Genomic DNA, 12344 nt, shown 5'->3' with positions numbered 1-12344 from the left:
AAGATTACTATGAATATTTGGTGAAGTGGAAGAATAGACCTATTAAAATGCTTCGTGGATTTCTCAAATTGAGTTGGATTCAGCTCAGGTTGTGACATCTCAATGATTTAGGAGAATCATTTCTTTCAACCTCGATTGTCTGATGCAGGAGCATCCTGGGTTGCCTTGTTATCCTGCTTGTTTTTGTTCATTTCACAAGTTGGTGCCTAGCAATTCCTTCATGTGCCTAGCAATTCCTTCACGTGCCTAGTTACTATAGCAATTCCTTCATGCATCTAGCAATTCCTTCATGTGTCGAGTTATTGTAGCAATTCCTTCATGTGCCGAGTTACCCAGTGTATGCCGAGTGTTAGCATCATTTGGATGTGATTTTTGCAAGCCAACTTGCGGGATTTATTTCAATCTCGACATTTATGTTAAGATCTTTTCTTGGGATGTGTCCAGACTGTTGTTGGGTCAGCCTTCCTCTTATGTAATGTTCTAGAATGATTTGTAAGCCATTTTGGCAAGTATATATAAAGTGTTTAGGCTTAGAGTTAGGCAAGTTTGGAAGAGGATTAGATAGCAGAATTGGAAAGTGTGAATTTGTTGTTGGATCTTTGAATGTGAATGTATTTGTAATTGGTCGTAACCCAGAAGGCCTTACAGCTGGGCATGTATGAAGATGTTTTGATCAATAAATAAAAGTATTTCACTCTTCTTCCTCCTTTGGTTGTTGTTCCTAATGTTTGCTTCCATTGTGTTAACTCTTGTAGGGTGGTTTGGATAGCTAGTTGAGCCTTTGGTCCTAGTTATTCATCCTTTGCCTGTGTCATACAATACAAAGCCAGTTAAACTATCATATAGATATTTTATACTCTGTCATACTGTTGTTTTACAAAGTTTCATATAGTTTGATACAGAGTATAGTACCAAATAGAACTATTGTCTAGGCATACTAAGAAGTATTGTACGATACTATTACAACCAGATCTATCATCTAGTCTATTTCATTTGCTCATTTCAATTTCTAGTTTGCATTTTTCATTTCCAAGCATTTGCATTTCAGTTTTATGGTTTCTTGACAACTCTTAATAAGTGGTTTTGCAGGTTTATTGTCATTTTTTTCTAATCATTTGTGCCCTAACCCTTATTTGTTTTGTAGGGGCTTTTTGCTTGCTTTCTTACTAAGGAGATTGCTAAATTAAAAAGGGCTTCTAACACTATTGTAGGGATGCCCAAGCAAAAACAAATGAAAAAAGATTTTGTGTGTCTTTTATTTCATTTTCATGTGCGACATGTACTAGTTGTTTCATTTTCTTAGACACATAAAAATCACAAGGGTTCATTATTGGTAGGAGAGTATTCTCTTCACCTCTTAGGTGAATCAGAAATCTTGACCATTCATTGAATCAAGAAAGTAGATGGGATACTCCACTCTTTAGTGGTTTTAATTAACTTGCTTGGTGTATTTGGGAAAAATATTAGGGAGTAGGAGAGTATGCCCTTCACCTTTTAGGTGCCTAACACTTGACTTCACTTGGTGAAATTACTTGTGGGATTGGGACCATGAGGAAATCACTAGGTGAGTATGCTTAAGGTACCCTTATAATTGTAAGGTCCATTATTAAGTCTCGTGTTAGCAAACAATTTTTCCCTCCCAAGAGTTGTTATCTCTTGACAAAAAATGAAAAACTAACTTGCCACAACTGACTCTCATTAACACTTCAAAAAGAAAAGAAAAGACTCTCTCTATTTATAGGCACAACTCCCTTTCTCAAGATTGATCATGAAAAGTATTTGTTAAGAAAGAATTTTGAATAATGGTTCTTTTAACTTGAAAGAACATAAGTAAGTAAAAATATCCTCTTATAAACACAAAAGTATGCTGCAAATTCAAAAGATAACTATTCCACAACTTATGCCACATGACATAAATCAAAATGACATTTTGTTTTCCAGATTAGACCTATTGAACTATAAAGATAAATACATGCATTATTTCAGCAAATTAATGAAAATAAGTCATCACGGTGAGAATGGATTTCATACAATTCAAACAACCATACAATCAGATGAATGATAACCAGAAAATAACCTTACGATTAAACACTATGTCACTAATTCACTATCAAAATGCCACCAAAAGTCCTTACTACTACATCAAAAAGGAAATATATCAGTACTTTTTCTTCCATAGAGTCGACCCTTGCAATCTAACCAAAAACCAACAAAATAGCCATAAAGGGCTTCCGAATCAGTTTTAGAAACTAACTCCTCGAGGAGTTATTAATTGTTTAGTAACCAGGACTTAAATAAACATTAATCAAAAGAAAGAAGTCAAATCACTATAGCTCATAGCCCCTAGATCCCTAACTAATTGCCAGCATTAGTATTTTATTCCTAGGTCATAGGAAAATGACTACCAACTTATTTCCATGGTTTGTGAACGATTAGGAAGTTGATCAGTTCATTTTGCTAAGGGACTCCAAGTTGCTCCAGGCACAACTTCCACATCATCATAATTTTTTTGACATGTTCCAACTTCTTATCTTATGTTTCCACTTGATCAACACAAAAGATCATCATAGAATCAGCTCTGGTAACAATGGTGAGGTCCTTGATAATGATTTCCTATGCCTACTTCAATGCCCCTATTTTGGAAAGGAATGTTGATTCAACCTCTTTAGAAGTCTTACCTTCTTGAACAATGTTTTCCATGATCTTCACATCTATACATTTGATGTCAGTAGCTAATATTTCCTTCAAGTAGTTCACTTCTTTCTGCAACTCAAAATACTCTTCAAGGGATTTCTCAATCACGATGTTCCTCCATTCAAGGTTAGCCCAAGCTATGAACAAGAAATTTGGGCTAACATGGGCTCTAGGTTTTTAAGCCAAAAATCTATTCACTCCATATTCTTGAACAATGATGCATTCATCCTATTTTACTTTTTCGGACTCCCATGCATTCATCTCAAACTCTAGATCAATCATCAGTTTTTCAACTTTAGCATTGGTGTTGGTGAAATGGGAGAAATAACTAGTTTCCTAAGCATTCACCACTTTCAACCATTCATTGTAAGCTTGAGTGATTGACCTGTCCCTTTTCACTTGTTCATGAAGCCCTCGTTGGCGGGAGAAGTAACATCAATTACATAAATTGTGTTTGGTTGGGCTTTTGTATCTAGGTGTTGAAGTTCATGAATGTATTTTTCCATTTTGCATAATGATTACTCAAGTTCTTACTTATCCCTTTTGTCTTTCGATATGTGATGAGAGATATTGGAATTACCAACACTCCATGTCTTCATATCTATAGACCTAGAGGCAGGACCAAGGGTGGTCTTTTCCATAGCATAATATTGAGGAAGTATCTCGTCCAAACTCTTATCAGATACCAGCTTCAAAATATATGCTACCCAATGTTTAGTATTTTTATCAATGTCTAGTATAGTTTCAAACTTGGGCTTCTTGGTTTTATGAGTTTTTCCTAAGCATTTTCTCACCATGTCTTCGACTAGGAGAGTTGTAGGAACTAGACTTTTTTTTCACTCCTACTGATAAATCAAACCAGTTAGCAATTAAGGAGCTATCTTTTGGAGGGGGGGAGGTGTTTGAAAAATGGAAGAGGTGTTGAGAACCATTGAACTCAAAGTATTGGCCCCTTCAACTGCTTGCTTACTTCCTTGATCCATTCTGTTACCTAAGCTCTCAATCGTAGAGTCCCTTGGATCTATTTCAATCGGCTCTGTGCAAGTTTTCCTAATAGAGCCCTGTTGACTCAACATTTTCATACTGCATGAACGAGTCCACTTGACCAAGGAAGGGATTTGAATTGAACTTTGAACAGTTAGTTCAGGTTTAATGTTCTTCTTTAGCAAACCTATAGAGTGAGAGTGAACAATTTTATTAGTTTCTTCAACATGATGAGTTGAACTAGGGCTAACAGGTGTATCTTGAACATTAAGGGTACTCACTAAGGGCCATCTTTTGCTTCAAGCCACTGCTTAGTTTTGGTTATCACAGGCAAGGTTCTAGCTTGTAAGTCATCTTCTTCTGAAATTGACCAATCGACAACAAGCAGGGGGTATGTTTCAATTTGTTCAATATACACCAGGTTGATTACCTCTTCATCAACTTCTTCAGGGACTCCTAAGATATCAAGTTGTAGATTAAAAGCCTCAATTTCCTTTACAGTAAGCCTTGACCACAATCTTTTCCTAACCTCATAGTCATCTTGGCAATTTTCCCAGTAGTCTTCAATTTGAGGAACATGAAAGAAAGATGTATGCATCTCAAAATACTTTGATGCAAATTCCTAACTATCGAAATTGGGATGAGGGGTGTAAAATGAGAGATTCATAGTTTTAATCTACACCCTTAGGCTTATGGAATCTTGAAAAGACTTGCATCTATAATGTCCAATTTCCACTAGAAAGGTGTAAACAAAGCCCTTTCAAGCTTTACAATTTCTCTCGACCTCTTCTAGTTGCTTGTATACTTCAATTAACATATAACAATCAACACAATATCATGGAAACCTTAAAGGCTTGCCTTCATGTCCTCCAATCCTCAAGTAAGTGAACTTTTGAAAATGGACAAAGAAGCTACCAAAAATGTTGACCAGTTGATCTACCTCTTCTGATAACCTCTTGTTTTCCTTCCCTTGGAGTTTGAATACTTATTTGGCCAAAAAGGTATCTTGAACTCTCTTAAAACCTTCTAGGTTTTTATCTTTTTGTAATAAGGGGTAGTATTCATAAATGGGCATGCCCTAGTTCCACACCTAGTGTGGTAGGCCTTTCCATTATTTCCATAGGCTAGGACAAAAAAATAGATATGATGACATATTAAAACCAGAGGTTGCAAACACTTGGGAAAGCTCCTCTTGCAGTCTTTTTGTTATAATGTCAACCCAAACAATAAACTTATCCTTTCCTATAATAGTTTGGATGGAAATGTACATCCAATTTTCCCAATGGAAGGCATGGGAGTTCCCTTTCACTTTATTTAGCAAGGTTATGACATCCTTAATTTTAGAGATCATGTGCTCTTTGGTCAAAGGACATGGAAGATGAAAATTGCCTCTTTTAGGCTTGAGTAACCAACCCTTGGGAATTACATTATTGTATTCATTAGCATTGGTAGTGAATTCGGCATAGGCAGAGTTGATAGTCCAATCTTCATAAAACCTTGTGTGGGGGAATCCTCAAAGCACCCATAATAGCAACTTTGTTCACATATACCAAGGCTTCACCATTGTATGTGCAGATACACCTTCTAGCAGCATCATACCTATCACAACATCTTAGAACTAGTTCTGGCAATGGATAGCATCAGGAAAGTCAAAGGCTTGCAACAACCCATTACTTGAGACCTTTTCATATATTGACCCAGGTTTTGCATTGGAGAACCTAGCCACTAACTTGCCAATGTCCTCATTAGCCAAGAATGTATCTTCAATTTTAAGTAGAAAATTACATATGCCCAATGGTTTGTCTTTCTCGAGTAATTTAGGGTGAAAGCTGGCTATGAAAGATTAGGACGAACTGACATCAAGCAAAGAAAAGACCAAAAGAAAATACATAGACAAACAATCAATCTGTAGAAAAGAAACAACAACCAACAAAAAGAAAATGGAGGACTCACTATGTTGACTGCATAAGCATTGTTGACAACATGGCCTATTGATATCTCCTTGTATCTCAAGGCAAAATAGAAAATTTTATCTTAAAAAGCTAAGGCAAAAAGAAAATAAAAGAGTCTTTAAGGCATGCCACTTGGAGGGAAAAATGTGTGGATGTAAAGAGCATAATTGAAAAGATAGGTTACATTCCATCATTAATCATTCCTTCAATTTTGCACATATTGAAGCATACTTTGTCATAATTACCATCAACTTCTAGTAAATGTGTATCTTTCCCATGAGCCTCTGAATGAAAAAGGAGAATCTTCTATATAGCCACCTATTTGGACATGTGTCTCCACCATCAAGAAACTCTTAGCTTGTGAACTATGAACAATTGAACTACCTAGTAATAGTTTAATGTTCAAGTTCACAGGCCTTGAAATGTTGGAACTGGCACTCATAAAAAGACATAACTCTATCGAGTGAACCATTGAACTTGAACATAAAGTGTTTAAAGTTAAACTTCAATAATGAGCGACAATCTCCAATGATTGACAACTTATCTTAAGCCTAGACCGACTCAACACATTGTACCCATGAGCTAATGAACAATTGAACTTCTAAATAGATTGTGTTCAAAGTTCATGTTCAATCCAAAATTCATGCTAATGGTGAAACATTTTGAAATGAAGGGGTCTGAAGACTCTAAACTAATGGACAACTTGAATTCTAGGTGCATGATTGAGACTTGTTTACAAGAAGAGGGTTTTATTTCAACATGTGACAAAAATATGTGATGTGGCTAATATGTGGGTAGCAACCCACATAGGGAATGAGTGGGGTATTGTGAACGAAACCCTTACTAGATACCTTAGGATTAAAGGCTACCCTTTTTAGCCACTCAATATCTTGGTGCAAGGATCGATCCTAGTGGGCTACCTTGATCACCTTAAGATTTGACTCACCATATGTGTTCCTTTAGTTGTGTTAATATCACTTCCATGAAAAAGCCAATATCTATTGTGGGCAACCACTTTGTGTGAAGCGAGGGGTCATCAAGTTGTAGGCCAAGTTATTGAGTAATAAATAGTGACCTTTGGGTAGATATTGCATGGTGTTTTTTTTAATGTGTCAGACCCATGGAAATCAATTGAACATACACATGATGATAATTTTCATAGGGTTTTTGCATTAAAACCTCCCAAGTGTTTGTATTGGCAAGGTTGCTTTGTCCCTTGTTCAATTTCTTAAAGACGTGTGTTTGTGCCACAACTGCTTTCAAAAAACACTACATTGATGTTACAAACTAAAATACACTCTACTACAATTTTTACATTACTCAAACAAGTGAAAAATTGAAGTCAAACATAGGTCTTGTAGGCACAAAGTCACAAAAAGTTGTCTTGGTTGAACTTCTATCATACTATCTTTTGGAGAAGTACTTATGGATTCTAGAAACTATCATTCTACCTTCTAGAAATTGTTGTACTTCTTTACTAGACCATTTTGTACTGGCTTGCAAATACTATTGTATTGGCCTAAATTGTCATACTTTTCTGAAAACTATCATACAAAACTCGTTGCTGAACTTTTATTGTACTACTTCCTACACTTAGTCGTCTAAACCTATTGCTTGCTCAAATTTGACTTTGACTGCATTCTAGCTAATTTAGGGGTGTCCATACTTGGTCATATTGCATTCTTAGGATGAAACCTACATTTTTGTTTGCATTCTAGGCTGAAAAAATTACCTTGGCTCTTTGGATACACACTTGATTTTAGAGATCGTTCACTTTTCATTCCCGCTTACTCCATCTATTTTTCTATTTTGGCTTCTTGCCTAGCTCACGACTTGTGTCATTAATGTCATAGACTGATTAGAAACTTTTGACAAGCTATTTTTCATTGCTACCCCTCTCTTGACAAGTGAACATCTTAATTTTCCAAGTTTGAACTCCAAATGCTTTGTGTTATCTCATTAAGCTAAATACTAAGCTATTAGATGTTAGTTACAACTAGGATTCAATTTGGTTAAGGTAGTCGTCCTTCTTTTAGCTTTGAGAAATTACCTTTTCCTACTAGGTGTCCACGTGAGCAATATTTTGAGGGTAAACCTATTTTTTACACAGCTAAGGAAGATAAGTCTACCACTTGGTACGATCCACTTAGCCACCTTGGTAGTTCTTTTGATACCTTTCTTGATACTCCTAGAGCTGAAAATAGTGTATCTTTCACCATGAAACTGGAAGAGATAAACCGTTGGTTAGATAGCTATTTTGCATGTAGGAGAGAATAAATTGAGTGAGGAAAGAAAGCCTATGAAGATGAACAACAAAGGTTAGAACAAGAGAGGCTTGAACAAGCGAGATGTGTAGCTTTTCTAGACTGACTACCCACATCTATGATGAAAACAATGATCATGCTCATAATTCCCATGGTTTTGAAGGCCCTCACATAACAATCCTTTTGTAATCTATGCTAAATTTGACAAAAATGGTAAAATACCCCTCCAAGAACCCTAACATTACATGATGAGGGATATGTATCACCACCTAGACGCTCTGACCAGGGACAACCTCCACATCATGAGAGAGAAGTAGACAATGAAGTGACTAGTAAGGAGCTTATCTAATTTCAATGAGATGATTACTCTCAAAGACTTATGATTAAGGCCTCAAAAAAAATTCCAAATCAATATTTCCATTACATGACTTCTAGAAGTTGGAAATTACCTCGTGACTTTGACATCCAAAGGATCATTCAAAAGAGAGAAACTACAAAAAGTGAGATCTTGAAGAAAGAAATCCAAGACCTACGAAATGATTTGAATGCATGAAGATGAAAAAAGAGAAACCTCAAACTTCATTTGCCGAAACCACATGCGCACTATCTTTTGACAAAAACCTTTACATGATGCATTTTCCAAGGGATGTGGAAATTCCTAAATATGACAAGTATGATGGTAATGGGGATCCACATGATCATGTTAGACAGTTTTACGCACTTAGAATGGACTTTATACATGAAGACGCATGCCTCGTGAGGCTCTTTCACAAAAGCTTGAATGGACAAACCATGCAGTGGTTCACAAAAATCTTTCCTCCTCTTAGGTCATTTGACGAACTTGCATAACAATTTATTCAACATTACTCGTACAACATACAACACCCCATAACTATGCTCGACTTATGAAACATTAAACAAAAACAAGGAGAGCCTTTTTCCATGTACTTGCAAAGATGGAGAAGGTTTTACTCTAGATATCCTCCACAAATCCCAAAAAATGAGAAAATTGATATCTTCATTAGCACTCTTGTGCCTAAGCTATATTATGATCTTAGGAAACAAGAGTTCATCACATTCAATGACATGATTGAAAGTGTGCATCATATTGGATATGTTTCTATTAATAAAGGTAATATAGTCTTAAACAAAGATAAAAGTGGTAATGGAAATGGTAGGGACAAAGGCAAACCTTGGAATAAGAATAAGTGTGTTGTTAACGATGAGGTTGTTGATGCATGTAAGACCAAGGAACCCGCTTTCAATCTAGCTAATGTTATCTTAGCTACCAGGCAACAAGAAGCCACAAAAAAAAATTATTCAAGCAAATCCCAAGCTCATGACAAACCCAAGTTCACTCAACCTCCTAAGCCTAAGTGTAATTTCACTCCATTGGTTGATTCATATGATGTGATCCTAAAGACTTTGATTATTAATATGATCATTTCTTTGCCAGACAAATCAATACCTTATGACCCCATAGTTAAACTTTCATGCTGGAGGGATGATCACTCTTATAACTATCATGGGAGCAATGGTCATACTAGTATTGATAATTGTCTTAAGCTTAGGGACATCATACAAGACCTCGTTGATGAACAAGATGTTAGCTTAGGTGGGCTAGTTAAGAACTCAGATCACAAAGTTTTCAAACAACCTCTTCCTAAGGATGAACAAGGGGAGATATCCAATGCAAATAAGAAAAAAAATGACACAAATATAAAATATACATACATAAATGATAGCAATGTTATACATATGCTTGAACCTATTCATGAAGAAAGCATTTACATGATGTGACCTAAATTTGATGAGGAACCTAACTATGATACTCATGATGAAAGACCTAAAGTGATCTTCAAAACTCTTGACTCTTTCCAATTCTTTGATGACAATAGACCTATGGCTTCACTTAGGGTTGTGAATTCCTCTTCCTCCTATGGTGAAAGACTAAACATTGTTACTAGGGGTCAATCCAAAGTTGTCCTCAAGGTTGTAGATAATCCTAAAAAGGCTAATGTTAAACAAGTGGGATCCTCCTTGAATGTTAAGTCCACCTATGATCTTGTGAACCATTGCAACACACTCCCACTTAGGATTCTATTTTTGAGTTGTTAGAGTTATCTCCTTTGCACAAGGAGATCCTAGAAATATCTTTGCACGCAACTAGTATCCCAGTAGACATTGGCGCAAACAAGTTCAAAGTTATGGTTAATCATATTTCCACTCCTCATTACCTAACATTTTAGAAGGAATATGATAATTTACTTAGCCATCCCCATAACCTTGCATTACACATTGAAGACCAGATCTATTGTACCTGAGTCAAACGATTGTTGATAGAAAATGGTGCAAGGTTAAATATTGCTCCTTTCAATGTTGTTCAACAATAGGGCCTCTCTTAATTTTCCATTGACCCTAGACAAAGGATTACCATCAAAGCTTATGATAAAGTTGAATGCTCCTCCAAGGGTCTCATTATGCTATCTATTTAGGTGGGTCCTATGGAAAAAGTTGTTATCTTCCACGTTCTTGACATTCCACTTGAATACAAGATTTTGTTAGGGAGACCTTGGATACACGATATGCAAGTTGTCCCATCAAATTTTCATCAATGCATTAAGTTCCCCTTAAATGGTACTAAATTCTTGATTCCTAGGGATAATTCCATGTCAATAAATATGCTCATAGTTGTTGAATCCCTAGTTCCAAATAAAAAAGTTGCTAATGAAGCTAAATCCTCACTCGCAAACTATGAGCAAAAACTAAAAATGATGAGCATTAGTGTAGGGGAGTATACCTTAGACTCTATTATTGTGTTACCAGTTTCTCCATGCTCTTATGGAAAACCATTCAAATGCACGAAGCCCTCGTCCTCATCTATGACTATTTATGGCATATTTGTCCAAATTTTTGATTCTATTGGAAGTTAAAAAGGAAGAGAAACCTACTAGGGATTGGAAATATAGAGAAGAAGACCCAATTAATGAGATTACACTTACTACACCCATTTCTCCTAGGAAGTATGGAAAAGGCTATTAGTTTCTTGAAAAGATGGGTTTTGTAGTGCCACGCTCAGGAACCCAAGATAAATAAATGTAATATATTACAATGGTTACTAAACTATTTTTTTAAAAGTTTAAACAACATCATGATAGCATTAATGTGGAAGCAATATAAACATACACATCAAATACACACGAGCAATTACAAATACAATTTCAATTCCTCAAGGGTTCCTTCACATTGGGTTATATTAAGAAGTTTATATTAATTAATTTAAGTCTCAAGTACAATGTCATGTGATCATAACTAAGTAACATATACATAATCCAATAAGCAATTGCATAAGTACAACTAATATAATGAAAGTAAATCCAATGAATAACATCCACTGCACATGTCATAGGGTATGTGAGAATAGATATAATATATCAAAATACACGATAACATATATACATCAATTGAATAGAATTCTCTGAGATAAGAATGATAAAGTTAGAATTGCATCATCAAATAACTGGAAATGTGAGGGAGGTCCAAATGGTAAGAAAACACTGCCTCCTAACTGCATGGTTACCTAGTTAGGCTTCCACTCCCACCATGTAGGGAAGATAATGAATGATCCACATACGGTTAATCCATAATAAAAAATTCCTAGGCAAGGAATCCTAACAGTCAAAACTACCTCAAGGGTAATACATATACTCAAGAAGAAAAGATAATCCAAATAGAATGAACACTCAATCTAAGGGCCTAGTAAACTTACTAGGGAAAATTCAAATAAATTAGAGGTTATGGAAGATAGAGAGCTTGACTAGCTAAGGGCTTCTACTGGACCTGTTGAAGACTTTCTAGTTGTTCTTTTGGTGTCTTTTTTTGATTTTTTTGTTGTCTCTATTACTTTCCCTTTTGTTGAGGGTTCTTTGGTTTTGGATGTCACTACTATAGGTGTTGATGCATAGTTTTATTTGGACTTTTAATGCTTATATGCTTTTCTCTTTGTAAAAGGTTTTGGGTCTTATCAAAACCTATTTTTACTTAATCAAAACATTCAATCCAATACCAACATTGCATTCAAATCATCATACTTAAACCAAGAATAGATTAAATCACCAAAATCATGAGATAAAGTCAATGAAAGATATCCGCCTCAAGACAAAAGCCACATGTCAAAAGTATAGTAACCACAAATCACCAATTACCATCAATGAAAGTAAATACCAACATTAAATACATCTAAATCAATGAATACATCAACGACAAGTAAATCCAATAATAAGTACACCACCAATAACAAAACCACCAGAGGCAAATACAAAAACTATGGAGGAGACTTAAGCTACATTCTAGGGAGTGTCATAACATGGTCAAACTACTTGAGTTATTTTGGATTGGTCTCTTAATAGACCATGGATCCTCAAGCATTGAGTTACCTTGAACTAGTTAC

The sequence above is a fragment of the Cupressus sempervirens genome, chromosome 7 (assembly GCF_028749045.1).
Source record: "Cupressus sempervirens isolate cs-2001-9-10 chromosome 7, ASM2874904v1, whole genome shotgun sequence".
Classification (NCBI taxonomy): Eukaryota; Viridiplantae; Streptophyta; class Pinopsida; order Cupressales; family Cupressaceae; genus Cupressus; species Cupressus sempervirens.
Note: the sequence above shows the minus strand (reverse complement) of the source record.